We start from the raw sequence: 17,361 nt of genomic DNA, 5'->3' as shown, positions 1-17,361 counted from the left end.
CTTAGGAAGTGCCAGGGAAAGAATCTCATATAAAGTAAATTCCAATGGTATTGATTGAAACCAAAGCAAAAGTAGTGCCCAGCTCAGTAAACTGACCCATATCGTACCAGTGTATAGTTCTAGGAATTCATTTACATAGAAGAGACAATACATTTTATTGTGTTTATTTTGCTATCTTTCTTGCAGATTACCTGGTTAATGTAGATTATCTTGGGCCCAGAAGCCACAGTAACTGATTACAACAGGAAAATTTCTTGTAGATATGGTAAATAGCTTATATATTTTTTTTATTGTTAACCTCAAATATTTTCATAAACATTTTCAAAGTCCCCCAGACTCTGTTCTGGATGGATATAGAAAGTTTTTTTGATAACTTTCTTGTAAGAAATGTCCACAGTGACAGAAATTCATCCCTACTGTTCAGTTCACCTGAGGCTGGTGGTTTACTACCTGATTTTCCAAATTCAGGTTTCCACATCAAAATAACTTGCTCCTTCTATCTCTGAGGTTGTTTGATAAGCAGAGCAGCGAGTGGTCTTCAATTGGTGGCTGCCCACATCCTGACCCTGATAATCTTTCTTGTTAGCAGACAGAGGTGCCTCTACTGACCTCTGCATGCATTGCAGACTGATGCTCTCTGAAATCCACCCTTGATGTCTGGTGATTTTTATATCATTGCAGGAAGTATGATGGGTGCTATGTGTATTTTGTGATAAGAACTACTTGTGAAGCCAGAGCCTCAGACACCAATCCACTGAGAAAGCTTGAAACTTCCATCAGGCATGTAATATGGTTATTTACCTGCCTTTTCCAGAGTATTGAATCTGGAACATGTATGTAGGGATTTCCTTACTAGTTTTAGTTTTAATAAGCACTTTTTTTTTTCTTTTTTAGAGGTAGGGTCTTACTTTGTCACCCAGACTAGAGTGCAGCAGTGGCTCACTGCAACCTTAGATTCCTGGACCTAAATGATCCTCCCACCTTAGCCTCCCAAGTAGCTAGGACTGCAGGCACATGTTACTGCACCTGGCTTTTTATTTATTTATTTATTTATTTATTTATAGAGACTTGATATGTTATCTAGACTGGTCTCTAACTCCTGGCCTCAAGCAATTCTTCAGCTTTGGCTTCCCAAAGTATTGGGATTACAGGTGTGAACAGTTGTGCCCAGCCTTAATTAGCACTTTGACCCTCTGGTAAAAGCATGAGAACCCCAGGAGAATTTCCTATTGAATTTCTAGAACATAAGTACCCTAATTATGGTGTTCTTTTCATCTAGTCTAATTTAACCCTGGGAACGTTGCCTGAGTATCACTAGCTATTCTTAAGGAAGCCTAACTTTCTAATACAGTGTATTCCAGGAGCCACCATCATAAGGATGTTAGAGAACCCCTTCAGTATCCTTGGCCTGCCATTCAGTCCTAATTTCAGGGGGAGGCTGGGGAGTGCTAGTCTGTCTGTAAACTCAAGGGTAGTTAGGGAACTCTTTAACCTTCACAGTAGACCCAGAGGATTGGTGTTTGGTTAAAAGGTTCTCTTTGGTTTTGTGTTAGCTATTAAAGAAAATTCCAGGGGGACAGCATTACTCTAGGTTACCTGAACATTTTTTTTTCTTTACAGAATTCCAGAGCATTCAGTTTGGCTCAGAATATTTGGAGTTTAATTGAAGCAAAAGCAGACGATACCTGGGGTAGCTGTGGGCTGGAATAGTTTTACCCTATCTCCACCTCTGTTATCCTGCAGTCTCCTGAAGATTCACTGAGATTCAGTTGTGGGTTACCCAAGGACTTATGTACTTCCCAAGGATGCTGAAAGATGCAGAGCCAGCTGTAGCAGTGCTTATCTTTAATTCTACTAGTTAAATTTTACTCACAGTGGCTCACGCCTGTAATCCCAGCACTTTGGGAGGCCAAGGTGGGCAGATCACCTGATGTCAGAAGTTCAAGACCAGCTTGTCCAACATTGTAAAACCCTGCCTTCATTAAAAATACAAAAACTTGCCGGGCATGGTGGCTCAAGCCTGTAATCCCAGCACTTTGGGAGGCCAAGGCGGGTGGATCACGAGGTCAAGAGATCAAGACCATCCTGGTCAACATGGTGAAACCCCGTCTCTACTAAAAATACAAAAAATTAGCTGGGAATGGTAGCACATGCCTGTAATTCCAGCTACTCGGGAGGCTGAGGCAGGAGAATTGCCTGAACCCAGGAGGCGGAGGTTGTGGTGAGCCAAGATCGCGCCATTGCACTCCAGCCTGGGTAGCAAGAGTGAAACTCCGTCTCAAAAAAAAAAAAAAATACAAAAATTTAGCCAGTATGGTGGCATGTGCCTGTAATCCCAGCTACTCGGGAGGCTGAGGCAGGAGAATCGCTTGAACCTGGGAGGCAGAGGTTACACCATTACGCTCCAGCATGGGTGTCAAGAGCAAAACTCTATCTCTAAAAAATAAAAAAAAATTTTACTCTACCCAGTTGAAGAGAATAAACAAGCCCACTATGCACCATTCGTGGGGTAAATATTCCCATTGCCTAAAATAAAACTTCACTCTTGCTTGATATGCTGACACTAGGAGGGATATGACAAGGCTCAGATACGGTGGTAGGGGATACTTCAAGAAAACATATTGGAAGAATGTCTTTTAAATTATATAATATAAAATAAAGTTTGTCAATTTTTTTCTGTTCTAATATTTATTGAGCTCAATCCCAATTTATCTTCAGAAGTCATCTCAGACATAGTAGTGGGTACCAGAGCATTCCCACCAACCAGGAATTCTATATATATATGGATGTATTTATCACCTCCCAAACCCACTGTACCTTGGAACCCAGCATAATAAACCAATCCCTATCATGCTGTCCTTGCAGATTGACTCCAGCCTTTAAACTGGCTGTACTTTGAGCCCTTACATTATTAAAACGGATCTACACAGAACTGGAAGGGTCTAAATTCAGGATAAAAAGTTGGCCATTGGTAAAGGAATATAGCAGTTTCCACATTTCACATTTGCATCTGTTATAATAAAATGGTTCTTTTTTGACACATCCCCTCTGACATTTTGCCATATTTATCTTTGGGTAGAGTCCTGTCTTTCTAGTATTCCTAGAATAATGTTCATTTTTGTCAGATAAGGGGTCCTGAATTCTACTACTTTTTCCCAAATTTCCCTGTATAGAGTATTGCAGGGTTTTCTAGGTGAGTTGTTTGTAAGCTCATTGATTCTTAACAGTTTTCAGAAAATGTGCTATAAAAATAATTTCTAACACAATCAACAGCAAGGCACAGAACCTCTTGGAAGCTGCCACCAACGCAACATCAACCCTGACCTCCAGCAGCTGAGATGCTGGGGACTGAATTTCTCTCAATAAGCTTGTCGCCCCTCAGCATCTGTTTCATTATAAGAATAAACATCTCTCAGGAATAGCAGAATGGGCAGGAAATGAATAATGGTACTCTTCTATAAAGTAGTCTACCCACAGAAGCATACAAAGTTACATCTGTACCAGCCTGTGTTAAGGGTAAGGTATGGAAGAGAACTACATAATCCCCTCCTATGTGGCATAGAAACCAACACAGGATTGTTTAGATATGAAGACCAATCTTAGGGTTTTCTTCTGCCCTGATGTTTCTGAAGCCTATGTTGTTAAAATTGGCTTTCTTAGTCTCTTTTTCACTATTGTTGTTATTGTCTCAAAACTGCTTTAGCACAAATAAATATAGAAGTTACAGTAAAATCTAGAAAACTAGCTGGTGTATTCTAATTTTTTTTTTTTTTTTTCAGACAGAGTCTCACCCTGTCGTCCAGCCTGGAGCTGAAGTACAATGGTGTGATCTCTGCTCACTGCAACCTCCACCTCCCAGGGACAAGCGATTCTCCTGCCTCAGCCTTCAGAGTAGCTGGGATTAACAGATGTGCACCACCAAGACCAGCTAATTTTTTGTATCTTTAGTAGAGACAGGGTTTCACCATGTTTGCCAGGCTGGTCTCAAACTCCTGACCTCATGATCTGCCCACCTTGGCCTCCCAAAGTGCTGGGATTACAGACATGAGCCACCGCACCTGACTAATTTCTTAAACTGTAAGTAATTATTAGTAACAAAGAATTTATGGCATTCCAGAAGATGGAATCTCACAAATCCCAAACCAACTGTTCGGTTTCACAGACGAGATTGATGGCAACTGGAAAGTTAAATTTTAATTATAGCATGTAATTTTATTCCATATTTTAGCAAAGCTTCTACAAAAAGGCTAATTTGAATTTTAATTATTTTCCTTGTTTCAGCCCTGCTTAAAGTGATAATGATCGCTAAAATTTTCACAAGTAGAGGGTAAAGAGAGAAAAAACGAAGTTGCCACAGCCCTGATTGCCAGCCCTTTAGAACTGGTAATACATTCCTTTCCTAGTCAATCCATTCCATCCCAGAGAATTGGGGATTCTTTTGGCTCCAAAAGCATCACATGATAATTTTCAAATTTATAGTGTAAAAAAAGGTCAGTTTCTCTAGACTGCCAATAAAGGACAGAGTTGCTATTCTTATCTCTGATCGTTTCCCATCCCTTAATTTGTGTTTTTCTTAAGTATTTTGTATACAATTAAGATGATGGTGAGGCTTTTGGTGAGAAGAACAAAACTTTTCATTTATATTTTCTCTTTTTCAGATAAGAACAGAAATCATCACAACCTTGGTTCTCGGTAGATTTGTCAATCTGCATGCCATTGGGATCATGTTAGAAGACCTAGGTGAATACATGACCAAACTCCCTACTTCTCTTTTCTCCTTTTAAACCTCTATAGGAATACAGACAATTTTAGAAGTGAAAATATTTAGTTATGATCACACACCGGGGCCTGTCGGGGGGTGGGGAGCTAAGGGGGATTATGGAGATGAGGGGATAGGGGAGGGATAGCATTAGGAGAAATACCTAATGTAAATGATGGGGTGATGGATGCAGCAAACCACCATGACACGTGTATTTTTTTGTATTTTTTTTTGTTACCTATGTAACAAACCTGCATGTTCTGCACATGTACCCTAGAACTTAAAGTACAATTTAAAAAAAGAATATTTAGTTATGAAAAACGTGAAGACCTTCAGATGGAACTCTTAAAAACATTTTAAGTCCTTGATTATATCTACTGGATAACATTCATTTTTCCTTTTTTTTAGAATATACTTAACTATATTTAGTGGATTATGGGTGGAGAAGAAGGATATTTTCATATTTAACGCACAAAAGGCAAGATTGATAGCAAGACTGACAACACAGAACAAATGCCAATTTACAGGAGAGAAGGTAGAGATGTTAATAGTGGTAACTTAAGAATCCTTTGGAACTTTTTCATAACAGGCTGGTAATATATAGAACACATGACTACTTTAAGTTCCTTTCTCCAAATCTCTCTTCTTGCCTGTAGCCTCAAATGTGTTCCACCGGAAGAGTGACTTTTCCAAGACTGTCATGGGCGTCTTTCTCACTAAGGCTGTGTCTCTCTATGTTTGTGTGGCACATAGTTACTTCTTTGAGTGGTTAAAAAATAAAAAGAAAAGAAAAAAGACACATGCTACTTTAAAGAAGTCCCAGAAGGACTTAAACTCTAAATGCCCCCTGTGGCAGCAGCTTTCCTCATTACCATCATTCTATGTCCACAAAGGAGCTGAAGTCAACTCTGTTTTTTTATTCAGTACAATGTCCAGCAGCAACTATGACAACTGTGTGTGCTGCAAAGAATTTTTCCAGAGGTGGATGTCTCCAGGGCCACAGAGTTCCCTCTCAGCACTTTATGGAGGAAGTTATTCTCTACACTTGAAAGTAGAGAATAAAAGAAACATATGTGAAAGTATTTCGAAGTACATAAGTGGTATGTGTAAAGGGGAATGTCATGTTCAGCCTTGTGTTTTTCTTTCCTTCTTCCTACTGGAACCAGTTTGAGTCTTTGTTACCCAGTTAGTAGAAGTTGTGGATCTGAGTAGAAGCTTTCTTGTTTGTCAAAAGAGCATTACCCCTAGTGGTTGAAAGCTTGGCATTTCCAGGGAGGAAGAGGTGGCAGCAGCCCTTTTGCAACTTTTAAACAGCCATGAGAATTTTGGCCCTTTGTTTTTAAGCATTATATTAAGCAGCCTTCGACGTTTCCCTTTCAGCATTTTATTCAACGTTACTAACCCTTTTCCTTTTCTGGTCTCTGGGAAAACATAGACTACTATGCAAAAGCTCCTACCAAATACTGTGGCCTCTTTAATCACAGTTCCTGCCCACCACAAGCAGGTCAAGTCCCTGAGCTACAAACCTGAATTGATAGATTTTCTTTAGAAGCATAGATTGGGCATCCTTTGCTTGTCTCAAGCTTCTCTGCACTGCACCGTTTTGCTACAAACTGTGAGAATGACAATCTCTTGACCCTCAAGTACGTGGCTTTGAGCATTTACCTTTCCTAAGTGAAAAATGAACATCTGAAAAGAGATCACTTGGTTTAGAAATATATTAAAGGTGGGTTTCCCTGCAAGGAATGACTCCAAAACATGAGAGATGGCCCATCTGAATTAATCCTTAAGTGAAATAAAGACCTTGATAGACATTACCGTTGCTGGTATAGTTTGGACAAATCAATCTTGGGAATAGAAGAAACTACACGGAGCCTGGGCATGGTGGCTCAGGCCTGTAATCCCAGCACTTTGGGAGGCCAGAGTAGGTGGATCACTTGAGGCCAGGAGTTCAAGATCAGCCTGGCCAACATGGCAAAACCCCATCTCTAGTAAAAATACAAAAAATTAGCCAGGCCTGTTGGTGTGTGCCTGTAGTCCTGACTGCTCAGGAGACTGAGGCACAAGAATCGCTTGAACCCAGGAGGTGGAGGCTGCAGTGAGCCAGAATCATGCCACTGCACTCCAGCCTGGGGTGACACAGTGAAACTCTATCTCAAAAAACAAACAAAACAAAAGAAGAAACTAAATGGAGACTAGGAGTCTTTATTAGGAGAAAGGAAATTTAGTTTACCTGTAACTGGAAATTGTATGTATGGGCTAAAAGAGTGCCACCCAGGTACAGGAGAAACTTCAGAGCCTTGCTGACCTTTGGCCATACATACAAGCAGGTATTCTATCTTACAAGAGCACCTTTCAAATCCCAGGCACGTTTTAGTCATACAACTGCAAACTCAAAATTAATTTGCTTCTAGTCAGGTCCAGTGGTCAGGTGGTGGGTGAAGATTACAATTTTAAATAAATGGTTAGGGAAGGACTCACATTTAAGCTAAGACCTGAAGGAGGCAGGGAAACAACTCTTGGAGATAGCTGGGGACAAGGCTTCCAGAAGAAGAAAAGCAAGAGTGAAGGTCCAATGGTGAAAGTCTGTCTGGGGTGTTCTGGGGCCAGCAAGGAGGCCTGTGAGTCTGGCGTGAAGTGAGAAGGGAGGTGGAGGAGCTGGAGCTGGATGGCAGCAGGGCCCAGGTGGTGCAGAACTTCTTTAAGCACATTGGCTTCCCCTGAGTGAATTGGGAATGAGAGGAGTCATGACCTGACTTTTGTTTTAACAGGATCATTCTAGCCGCTGATGAGAGCAGACTAAAAGGGAACAATGGTAGAAGCAAGGAAATCAGGAGGAGGTATTTTCAGTAATCCAAGGGAGAGATGATAGTGGGTGGGACCAGGATGGGAGCCACTGAGGTGGCAAGAAATGGTTAGATTCTGAATATATTTCAAAGGTAGACGGATCTGCTGGTGGATTAGATATGAAGTGTGAGAAAAAGAGAGGAGTCATGGATGAGTCCAGGGTGGTCAGCCTGAGCTACTGGAGGGATGGAATTACCTTAACTAAACAGAGGAAGACTCACAGAGAGTCAGATGTTGGGAGAAAGAGCAGAAGTTCAATTTGGTATGTGCCTAGCAGAGACGTTGAATAGGCAGTTGAATACACGAGTGTAGACAAGTCAGGACTGGAGTTACGAGTTTGGGTTTCCATATACATGGAAATGAAAGCCACAAGACTGAATGAGATTCCCAAGAAAGAAAATAGAGTCTAAGAGAAAGAGCCAAAGACTGAGCATGCCAATGTGTAGTCAGTAGGAACCAGCAAAGGAGATGGGGAAATAGCAGCCGTTGCAGAAAGAGGAAAGCCAGGAGAGAGGGGTTTTATGAAAACCTGAGGAAGAAAATGTTTTACAGGGTAAAAAAGGAATCCACTGTTGAACATTGCTGATAAGTCAAGTAAGAATGAGGGATATTTGCCTGGGATTTTGCAATGTAGGGAACATTAGTAACTGTAACAGGGGCAGTTTATTTAGAAAGGTGGGGGTGGAAGCCTGAATGAATGGGCTCAGGAGAGAATGGGATGAGAGAACTGCAGACAAGGAGGATAGATGACTATTTTGAGGGCTTTTGCTGCAGAAAGGGCAAGAATAGAGCAGTAGCTAGAGGTGAAAGTGAGGTCAAGAGAGGGTTTTGTTTTTTTTTTTTCTTTTTAAAGTGGGTGAAATAATACCGCATTTGCACACTAATGGAAATGTCTAATAGAGATAAAAAATGAAGCAACAGAGAAGGGGAGAATAGCTGGAGAAACTCTTTTCTTAGCCTGTCTCACAGAACCGAAGACATTCTAACCTGTGCCAAAGTTTATTCTCATTCTATGCGCAATGAAATGCCAGCAATTCTGGTTCTGCAAATAGTTTCTGCGGGGGCAAAAGTGGAGAGTTCCCGAGGCCCTTTGGAAAGCCACATCCCTGTGTCCTGGAGTGCGAGGGCAGGATGTGTGGACAAAGTGCTAACCCAAGTGTCTCAGCTTTGACTCGAAGATAAATTCTTCTGGGCATTTGCATAAATCCCACCCAAGCAAACTTTCTGTACAATATAGCTTATAATAAGACCTTGCTAAAACAGATTTTATCATTTGTGATTATTAGAAGAGACAAAATCAAAGTTTCCCCTTTTACCTCAGAGACAATTGTTTCCATAGAAAATTAAGGCTGTTTACAAAATTATATGGGAAATTTTACTTAGATTTGTAAAAGGCTTCAGACATTATCTTTAGTGTGACTGCAAATAATAAATTCCAACTTAAGGAGATACCTGTGGTAATCCTGTGCTTTCTGATACCAAAGCAAATTTTTTTCCTCCATTTTACGGAGGTTCTCTAGTAGGCAATGCTGTCTTAGCCTATTTTGAGTTATTATATTGTAGTACTAGAAAACAAACTGCCTTTTCTGTAAGAATATCCTATCAATCTGATTTTTAAATGAGAAAAAATTCTCTCCCTAGGTATGGTTTGGAGAAACTTTAATGGTTCATACCTTCCTAAGCACTCCTTAAAAAAAGAAAACCAATTCAACGAGTACTTTCAATATTTTCCACCAAATTACCCCTAATAGCAGAGGACAGCAGATACATACTCTGGAGAGTTATGAGGTGTGGCCAAAGTGGCCAAGGAAATCACAAAATTTCTTTGAAGTCTCCTTTTTAAATGTTAAAATTCATATGAATTTTTCATTTTATACTAATGCAATGTGTAAAAGACACATATGAAAATATGTTTTAAATTATTTGGAGGGAGAAGCATTCTACTTGTCTTACTAGTTCAATGAAGAAGCTGCTTTTCACTGATTCTGTCCATGTCAGAAAACTGGGCTGAACTGAAGGCAGCTAACACCAGATTCATCATTTAGGCAATTTCTCTTCTCTGTCTTGGAGAAGTTTTGAACTCAGTTACTCTAAAACCCAGATCTACAAAAACAAACTGATAAAATTGCAACAATTTTTCACTGCTTTATGTGCTATAAAAGGGTAAAACTAAGGAAATATTCTTAGAACACTGCTTGAGAGAAAGTTATGGTGTAATATTTTCAGGTTCCTGTAATAGAAAGTTTCGATAGTTGGCTCATCCTACTTAAAAGCAAAGTAACCTACCTCATATGATGGGGTCGCTGATATGGTTACCCTCTCACTGTTTCAGGAATATTCCTACCAGTTGGAATGTGGTATCTTTTTTGTCAGCACTTCTTTTAAGATGGTCTGAGACCACCTACTAAATCAGAACCTCTGGGTGTAGGGCACAATAATTGCATTTTAGCAAGACTTCCAGGTGGTTCTGGTGCACATTACATGTTTAAATATTTTCTGGAAGAACATAACATGAAAGAAATCAGTTTCAGTGAACAAATAATCAGAAGAGGCAATAGAGAAGAAAATCAGGGCAATTTTATGACTTTCTCCAGGAATGATTATCTGTTCAGGCAGAGAGTAAGTTCTTGCTGAGGGTTGTAGTGGGCAGGTTAGTTTCCTTCCCAGCATCCATTGGCCCTTCTCTCTTCCAAAAGAATCTAATTTTCTTCATTGCTCTTTCATGCATCAATGTGCCCCAAATGACTACCACCCTCCCAATTCCAAAGGTAGTTCTGATAAATCCCATCCTAAATGCCAAAGACTGCTCAGGAATGGGTAGGTAACCCAAGTGGCCAACAAAACGTGCTTGGAGTCCTGCTAAGGAGATTCTAGGGAAAGTTTCTACTTCTACAAAAGAGCTACACAGAAAAAAGTAACACTAGGATATGATCCCAGGAACTGGTGCCTTCATCTTGCTGTCAGCCTAAGGATAAGCCAACAATAGGGAGGCAGAATGGAAAGATGGAAAAAAACTTGGTCATAAGGTAGTTGAATTTCCTTAACCACTAAACTTTCTCTTGTGTGCAATAAGTGTTCTTGGTTAAGCTACTTTAAGTAAGGTTTCTATTACATGCAACCAAAAGGAACCCAAATTATGCAGGGGTTATTCTGGGTTGATATATTAAAAATGAAAATTTGAATATGGCATGGCAAAGTGGGTTGTGACCACAGGAGGAAATGAGAACGAGGCTTGAATGAAAGTTTATTATACTCACAGGCCCCAGAGAGGGGCCACCACATACCACACAGATCCACAAGGGAATTGTCAAGTTTTGGTCGTGGTGGAAGACGGGAGGGGGGAAAGTTTAGTCATGAGTCTTTGTTGGGGTTTCCTTGGGAAAGGCAAGGGCAGAGCAGAGTAAGCAGCTTGGGATTGACTAATTTGAATAATTCTGACCAGCTCTAGCCTATAGGAGTGGTCTGCAGTTGCCTAGTATGTTGCCCTGGGATGGTTTAGAGCAGGAGAAATGTTGGTTTGGTGTCTGAGAGATAGATAAGGAGATGGCGGGGCTATGAACTTGGGATTGGTTGGTTTGTATATGAAAAACGTGCTCCTAGCGAAGCCCTTTGCAATCTCTAAGAATTAGCAAGCCCTTTGCCATCTCTAAGAATTAGCAAGCCCTTTGCCATCTCTAAGAATTAGCAAGCCCTGGAAGGGGCAGTCTTTCTCTGACTAGCAAGATGTCAAAACATCATGAAATACAGAAAATAAAAAGCACCATTAATACAATTGGATATTTTCAAAACAAATAATGGATTCCAGAGTGTTATTAAATGTTCTTCAACTGTATGGAGAGTCCATTTAAACCAGAGGAGTAGAGTTCTAGGGAGGCATGATTGTCTGAGAAACACATTTATCAGAGCTAATGAAGCAAAAAGTGGGAGATGAGAGATGAAGACAGGGAAGATCAGAGGCATTTTGCCAAAGGGGAAAACATGTGCAAAATCCCTGGGGCAGAAGAGTGCATTGCTCTGGGGTAGCCAGAGTGGAGGGAAGCTGGGGAAAGTAGCATGAGACAGGCTGGAGGTGGGTAGGTGCATGGCCATGTGGGTCCATGTATTCCAGGGGTCCCCAAACTACGGCCTGCAGGCCGCATGTGACTCTCTGAGGCCATTTATCTGGCCCCCTCCACACTTCAGGAAGGGGCACCTCTTTCATTGGTGGTCAGTGAGAGGAGCACAGGATGCGGATGCATCCTGGAGTACTGTATGTGGCGGCGTCGCAAAGCGCGGCTTCACTCATGTACGGTACTACTTCCGGTGACGCGGGACACACGTGTCACAGCTCTGGAAGCACGTCATATGACGCATGTCCAGTCTGCGGCTGCGGCGCCCCACATCACTGGAAGCAGTGTGAAATAACAGCAGAAGTAGGAAGAAAGGCAAAGCACTATAACCATTACTACACAGTACAGTGGTCCCCATACTCCCCCAAATGTACAACAACATAATGGCCCCTATAACCTCCCTTTGCCCAAAAGTCTCCCCCCACATTACTACACACCGTGTTTCCCCTATTATAAGACCCTGTCTTATATTAATTTTACCCCCAAAAGATGGGGGCTGTCTTATTTTTAGGAGGTGTCTTATAATAGGGGAAACATGCAGCAGTGGGCTTCCCACAGAAGAGGCCCACCGCTGCTGCAGATGTCCAGGACGCTGTATACAGTGTCACAGGCTGATCGCCGCCATCCCTGTATACAGCGTTGGAGGCGGTGCTGGGCCTGTGACACTGTATACCGCTGTCTGGGATAGTGGAGGCAGCAGCGCTGGCTGTGAAGGGTGTCACACCTTGCATAGTCCGGCCCTCCAATGGTCTGAAGGACAGTGAACTGGCCCCCTGTGTAAAAAGTTTGGGGACCCCTGATGTAGTCCATTGTAAGGATTTGGGACTTTGTTTTAGAGAAAAATGAGAATTCTACTGAAAGACTTGAAGAGATGGGGAGAAGAGGGGAACAGATTTCCATACTGAGAGTTTAGTCTGGCTGCTGAGGATTGAGGAAGCTGTGGCAATGGTTCAGGTGAGAAATAAAGGTAGGTTGGACTAGGATGGAGGCAGTGAGGATGAAAGAAATAAGTAGGTTGGTGATTAATTCATTCTAAGCTGAAGATACACATTTGGCAGATTTCCTATAGCTCATAATAAAATCATAGATGGTAAAGTGAGGGAAGGATCTAGTAAAGAATAGGAAAGAAATGGGGCCTTGTACAGATCCCTAAGGAAGCCTAAGACTTCAGAGTCCTTTAGACTCCAGGGCTTGGTAAACTTATCCTGTTAAGGATCAGATAGTAAATATTTTAGGCTTTGCAGCCAGGAATCAAAATCAAAATATTATATGGGTACTGATATAAAAAATTGTAGATATTCACCTGGGGTGGCTGGCAAGATATTAACTATTAGGAAAAGTTATAGATTGCAATCTCAAACCTTTTGGAAGACCAAAAGGTTATATTGAGGCGTGCTGAAGGCAGCTGCCTCATTAACATTAGCATGGGAAAGAGAAAAGGCCTTCCAACTTCAAGTCTGCTTACCTCACATCCCTTTCTCTCCACTCTGTTTACTCATGTAAATTTTGTGCTGGGTGGGGAAGATCAAAGGGGATTTACCTGTTAATAGTATTTACTCTGGGTCCCAGAACCTAAAGCTTTTATCAATTATAAAACCATTCTCTTAACTATGTTAATTATCCACAAGCATGTTAACTTAGAACCTCTGTTGTAACATCTACAGAATAAAAGTGTGAATTGATTCATACACACTTGGTGAATTGGTTCATTTTGCTCTCTGAAAGCAGCCAGCGGCCATCCCTAGACCACATGTATCACTGTAATGGTGTGAGTGCATTCATTCATCTCTTGTTTTGAGTCAGGGTCTGCAGGCCAGACTTCCGTAGGTGGTGGGCAACATCTCAACTAAGAGAGGAAAAAAAAAAAAGCCATTAAGCTTTTATTGACAAAATTCAAAATATAATTAAAATTGAGAACAACTTTTTTTTTAATAATATAGTTCTACCAATGAGAAAAATGAAATATTCTTTTGGGGGAATAATATTTTTGCTTGATTGGTGTTCATAGTTAGTGTTCCTTATTACCAAAATAAATTGCAAATGTTCATCTATTAATGTGATGAGGTTTTTACACCTTTCTGTATTTGAAATGCCTTTTCACACAGACACGTACTACCAAATGCTGATATCAATTCAGGGACATATAATTTAAACTGAACATATTCATTGCTTGGAAAGGTATTTATAGAATTCTATTAGATTCTTCTTTTGATAGTTGGTTTTTAGCATGTTGTTGCTGATAAATCACTTTCTTTCTTTTTTTTTTTTGAGACAGAGTCTCGTTCTGTTGCCCTGGGTATAGTGCAGTGGTGTCATCTTGGCTCGCTGCAACCTCGGCCTCCCGGGTTCCAGCAATTCTCCTGCCTCAGCCTCCTAAGTAGGCACGTGCCACCACTCTCGGCTAATTTTTGTATTTTTTTAGTAGGGACAGGTTTCACCGTATTGGATAGGCTGGTCTTGAACTCCTGACCTTGTGATCTGCTCGCTGCAGGCTCCCAAAGTGCTGATATTACAGGTGTGAGCCATCACACCTAGCCTACACTTTCTTTTTTACATTTTAAAACAATTTTTTAATTATTTAATATTTTTACAGTTAAAAATATGGAAGCCTTCATGAATTTGCATGTCATCCTTGCACAGGAGCCATGCTAATCTTCTCTGTATTTTTCCAATTTTAGTACATGTGCTGCCAAAGCAAGCACCAATAAATCACTTTCCTAAACCATACATTTAAATGTACCTTGAAATTTCCTTTGTTCTTGCATTGACTTCAGAAAAACACTGCTGGAATGGTCATTTGAGCCCAGAAAATGTATCTGTTGCAAATGGAGAATGGAGATCTTGCTTTTTGTTTTCAGTTTTGACAGCATGGGAAGTACACAAAGTAATTTGATATCACTTGCAATTGAGACATGAGTCAGCTAAATGATTTTACTGTAAGTTTGGAATATAAGCACTGTTTTGCCTCATAATTTTAGGTTGAATTTATAAAGAAACATTATCAAGTCTGTAGCAAAAGCTAATTCCAAAGTAATTAACAGTGGTTGTGGGCGGTTCTTCTATTTGGAAAAACCTTCAATCCCAGTCCCAAGCTCAAAAGATTGCAATAAAATCTTACCATTGCTGAACCATTGACTGCTGAGTGGGAGGGCAAGTCAGGATATTCACACAATTCTTCAGTTCCCACTTAAGACTCAGTACTGATTCCTCGAACAATCCACAACTGAGCAGAATCAGTAACCTGTGTTGATTCACCAAGACCCAAGGAAAACCACTCCATATCATTTGCATTGACTACTGTTGCTCCCATTGTCCTCAGTTCAAGAGAGCAACGCTGCATGCCAAAGGCTAATACTAATTTTAAGCAGTTTGTTGGACACATTTCTTCAGCAGCCAAACATAATTTAATTAACTAGCCATTAGTAGATGGCTTTCCTTGATTAGCTAACAAATGAGCCAGTTAGGTTACTTACCTACAAAAACATGGAAGACTTTTTTTTCAATTTTTTATTTTTTTGAAGACATTCTGCTGTAATGAGATACTTCATTTACAACTTTCCGTCTTTTTCTGATTATTGCTTTCCTGCGAGTTGGAAATCTTGTGATGAGTACTTCTGGTAATGTCAACATGAATTGTATTCTTTCAGCACAGTTATAATGTCATTGTATAATAAACACAGTGTTTTGCCATCTAATTTAATCAGAATAATCCAAACTCCACTGTGCCTTAGAAGTATGACAGTGACATTTACTTTTCTTTCCCTGTTTTGACGTGATGCATATAGACTGGTAATAACAAAATAAAATACCATAGGTACAGTGACACATGAGACACTTGAAATGCTGTCAAGTGATAACTGTGTCACTGTGATTTGTGGCGTGCCAAGACACATTGCGAAGCAGTGATAGCACCCTATAGTGTCTCTATCACAGCTACTCAATCTGCCATTGGAACACAAAAGCAGTCATGGACAATATGCAAATGAATAAATGTGGCTGTGTTCCAAACAAACATTATTCATGGACATTGAAATTTGAACTTCATGTCATTTTCATCCATTATGAAATGTTATTTTCTTTTAATTTGTTTGAACTATTAGCATATGTAAAAAAGCAAAAAAAATTTTTTTAGCTTGAAGGACCTGTTAAAAACAGATGGCAGTCCAGATTTGGCCTGCAGGCCATAATTTGGTAAATGGAAGATTGTTTCAAGATAAAGCCTAGAAAACAGTCACTGGGCTGGGCACTGTGGCTCATGCCTGTAATCCCAGCACTTTGGGAGGCACATCACCTGAGGTCAGGAGTTTGCTTTACCAACATGGTAAAAACCCATCTCCATTAAAAATGCAAAAAATTAGCCAGGTATGGTGGCATGTGCCTGTAATCCCAGCTACTCAGGAGGCTGAGGCAGCAGAATCGCTTGAACCCTGGGTCGACAGAAGTGGCAGTGAGCCAAGATTTACGCCACTGTACTCTAGCCTGAGCTACAAGAGTGAGACTCCCTCTCAAAAAAACAAAACCAGCCATTGCAACTCTCATTTCTTTGTTGAACTCAGAAGAAGCAGATGGACATGGGAGAAAAACTGCAGATATAAGTGGATTGAGTAGTGAATGGAAGGTGAGAGAACAAATATGGAAAGTAGAAGCAACCTTTTTTCAAAATACGGCTCTAAAAAGAAGGAAAGAAATGATGTGACTTAGATTTTTGGTTAAAATAGGTGCAACTTGAACATGAGCACTTAATCTCCATTTCTTCTTTCTTTTTTAATAAGGAAAAGAATACCTATCTTGATGTTTCTTAGAAAAGTCAAGTGAGGCCGGGCGCGGTGGCTCAAGCTTGTAATCCCAGCACTTTGGGAGGCCGAGGCGGGTGGATCACGAGGTCGAGAGATCAAGACCATCCTGGTCAACATGGTGAAACCCCGTCTCTACTAAAAATACAAAAAATTAGCTGGGCATGGTGGCACGTGCCTGTAATCCCAGCTACTCAGGAGGGTGAGGCAGGAGAATTGCCTGAACCAAGGAGGCGGAGGTTGCGGTGAGCCGAGATCACGCCATTGCACTCCAGCCTGGGTAACAAGAGCGAAACTCAGTCTCAAAAAAAAAAAAAAAAAAAAAGAAAGAAAAGTCAAGTGAGATAAAGTGTATTTTAAAGGCACCAGCATGATAACTAGCATATAGTAGGTTCCCATATAGCTTTGTTAATTAGTTCTTGATTTTTTTTTTTGAGACGGAGTTTCACTCTTGTTACCCAGGCTGGAGTGCAATGGCGCGGCTCACCGCAACCTCCGCCTCCTGGGTTCAGGCAATTCTCCTGCCTCAGCCTCCTGAGTAGCTGGGATTACAGGCACATGCCACCATGCCCAGCTAATTTTTTGTATTTTTAGTAGAGACGGGGTTTCACCATGTTGACCAGGTTGGTCTCGATCTCTCGACCTTGTGATCCACCCGCCTCGGCCTCCCAAAGTGCTGGGATTACAGGCTTGAGCCACCGCGCCCGGCCTTTTTTTTTTTTTTTTTTGAAGTGATGTCTCACTCTGTCACGGGCACTGGAGTGCAGTGGTGTCATCTTGGCTCACTGCAACCTCCGCCTCCTGGGTTCAAGTGATTCTCCTGCCTCAGCCTCCCAAGTAGCTGGGATTACAC

At 41.0% G+C, this 17,361-nt stretch overlaps 1 long non-coding RNA gene and 1 other non-coding gene across 10 annotated transcripts in view; one reads left to right on the top strand and one right to left on the bottom strand.

The window, feature by feature from the left end:
- The window catches only part of LOC104651540 (uncharacterized), a 100,474-nt gene that overhangs the window by 49,084 nt on the left and 34,029 nt on the right, over positions 1–17,361 (top strand). For 8 of the 9 annotated variants that reach the window (XR_012516277.1, XR_012516278.1, XR_012516275.1 and 5 more), the window contains 3 exons: positions 3,780–4,383; positions 4,659–4,740; positions 5,168–5,294. This is a non-coding gene — a long non-coding RNA (uncharacterized LOC104651540). The remainder of the gene's footprint in view (positions 1–3,779; positions 4,384–4,658; positions 4,741–5,167; positions 5,295–17,361) is intronic. The other variant, XR_012516271.1, reaches the window with a different exon arrangement.
- LOC120364082 (U6 spliceosomal RNA) lies at positions 14,311–14,417 on the bottom strand. Its single transcript, XR_005579435.1, has one exon. It is a non-coding gene; the product is annotated as a U6 spliceosomal RNA (small nuclear RNA).

The sequence above is a fragment of the Saimiri boliviensis genome, chromosome 2, assembly GCF_048565385.1.
Source record: "Saimiri boliviensis isolate mSaiBol1 chromosome 2, mSaiBol1.pri, whole genome shotgun sequence".
Classification (NCBI taxonomy): Eukaryota; Metazoa; Chordata; class Mammalia; order Primates; family Cebidae; genus Saimiri; species Saimiri boliviensis.
The sequence above is the reverse complement of the archived record's forward strand: the minus strand, read 5'-3'. Positions and strand labels throughout refer to the sequence as shown.